Here is a 2,425-nt window from a genome sequence, read left to right as displayed (position 1 = left end):
AACAAGATTTGGTCTCTTTTACATTACATTAGCATATTTATTTCAAAATTATCATAAGTGGTATATTTATTACTCAATTTAAGTCTATTTTAGGTGCTCTTTCCACTTAGGATAATGGGACATACTACCTTAGGCCAGGATAGGAAGTAGGTATTTCTGGGCCCAAATGAAGATCCATTGTGTTTGTGAAGTACTCAGACAATTGTGTCAAGGATCATTCCCTAAAAATCACCCTACTAAACTTTTACTTTTCATCCTATAAAATGACCTGAGCATCTTTCTCTGTCACAAAAAGGTCATTTGAAATGATTGTCCAGGATTCCCCACTCCAGGGTTTACGTAACAATTCCCCTGATGATGGTTCCCAACCTTGTGCTACGCTTGTTATGCTTGCATGTACAGGTTACACACTTTCCAGCTGGTTCCCAATGCTGAATGCATCGATCAAGATTTCTGAGTCAAGATGTATACACATGGAACTGCTTTCAGGGACAGTGTACCCATTCTTCCCACAGTTGGGGTCCTGCTATGTCAGATCTTCATCAAAGCTGGATTTCGCCACTCTTGTAAATCTTTATCAGTTTCACAGATACAATGTGCTCTGTTTACTTACCCTATGAGTCAGAATTCCAGTTGCAAGTTATAAAAACCTATGTTAGCTTCAAAGAGAGTGGGGAACTGGCTCAGGTATCAAAGGCAAGAGCAAGGGAATTGAGCAGGATTTGATGACAGTCGGAATGGCCAATGCAAATGTCATAAATCAGTCATCCAACTCTGCATATGATATGTAGTCGCATTGGCTTGCTGCTTGGCCCATGTTGACCAGTGAATGAAAACAGGCATGTGTGTGTCTCCAGGGAAAACACAGCATGTAGATGGGTCTGGGAAAAGTTCTAGTCCCAAGGACTTTGGTGACATGAATACAGAGCAAAGAGTGGCTTCTTATCTTGTCAGCTCCTGTTAAAATCAAAATTCTTGGGAAGATCCTAGCTTATCCAGCTCGAGTTTCAAGTCCATCCTGATGTCCAGTGAGGACAACAATATGTTTCTGGGGAATACGTGGTTTGGGGTGGAGCTTTTCCCAGGAGACACTATAATTGGGTCAAGCAGAATAATATCTTTCTACTCTGCTTACTTATCATTTCAAACTGTGAATGGAGTATCTTTTTGTGACTTTTTGGGTTATTTCTATTTTCTCTCTCATGACTTACCTGTTCAAATAGTCAGCTTCTTAGAAAAAAATGTATTTTGTTTCAAGATAGGCTTTTTAAGAGAAGGTTTATTTATTTGGAAGTCAAAATAGAGAAAGTGAGAGGCAGAGAGGTCTCCCATCTGCTGGTTCACTCCTCTTTATTTATTTTTAATGTTTTTAAAAAAATATAGATCACTTCATGAATTTGCTTGCCATCCTTGCGCAGGGGCCGTGCTAATCTTCTCTGTATTGTTCCACTTTTAGTGTATGTGCTGCTGAAGTAAGCACTGCTTATTCACTCCTAAAAGGACCAAAATGGCCAGGGCTGGGCCAAAACAAATTCAGGAGGGAAGAACTTCATCCTGATCTCCCACTTTGAGAGGCACTGGCCCAAGCACTCAGACCATTTTCTGCTGCTTTCCCAGGAGCATTAGTGGGAAGCTAGAACCCAAGTGGAACAGTCAGAACTTCAGACACTGCTTGAGACATTGTCCGTATGGGATGCCAGCTTTGCTAGAGGTGACTTTATCCTCTATGGAACAACATAACCATGCTTTTCAACAACTGACTCTTGGGGTATCTGACCCGATCCTATGGGAATTAACTCACTCCCACGGAAGTCCAGAGTGACATTACTCATTCATGTGGGTGTTTTTTCCTAAAGGCCACACCGCCTTTCAGTATGTAACAATGCAAATCCAGTGAGTCTTCATCAAGAGAAGCCATATCTAACACATACCATTAAGGAACTCACCAGAAAGCATGAACTACAGCCTGTTTTGTGCAAATTCATTGCTAAGGAAGCTCTCAGTCTTTCAAAGAAGAAAATTAAAACAGTGTTGTAGGAAGACATTATTATTCTCCATGAGTCTCATATAAAGCCTGTTGAGAAAGTCAAGGTTTTGAGACTGATTGTTGCAATTGTCAGAGATGTGTTTATTATGAGGCCTTACGAGTCCTGTTCTGATGCTACTCCCCGTGACTAGTGATAGGATTTTAGGAAACTTCTAGATGTCCAAAGCTCCCCGCTTGAGTACCTGAAAATGAAACTGATGGGAGGTAATACAAAATATCTACTCACTCATATAATATCAGATACTGTTGTTTTTCCTCTTATCATCTGGAAAGAATTCAAGATTGACTTTGGATGCCCAAGACACTGTAACCACAAAGAATTCCTAGGGAAATGATCACCCATGTGGCACTGTGCCCAGCTGAACAAAATCAGAGACA

At 40.7% G+C, this 2,425-nt stretch overlaps 1 non-coding gene across 1 annotated transcript; it reads right to left on the bottom strand.

Annotated features, from left to right (window-relative positions):
• Positions 1–1,373: 1,373 nt before the first annotated feature.
• On the bottom strand, positions 1,374–1,480 carry LOC121170623. The gene has a single exon (XR_005886040.1). It is a non-coding gene; the product is annotated as a U6 spliceosomal RNA (small nuclear RNA).
• Between the last annotated feature and the right edge of the window lie 945 nt (positions 1,481–2,425).

The sequence above is a fragment of the Ochotona curzoniae genome, unplaced genomic scaffold (assembly GCF_017591425.1).
Source record: "Ochotona curzoniae isolate NIBS_2020 unplaced genomic scaffold, NIBS_Ocur_1.0 scaffold_2453, whole genome shotgun sequence".
In the NCBI taxonomy this organism is placed as follows: Eukaryota; Metazoa; Chordata; class Mammalia; order Lagomorpha; family Ochotonidae; genus Ochotona; species Ochotona curzoniae.
This window is presented reverse-complemented; position numbering and strand designations above follow the sequence as displayed.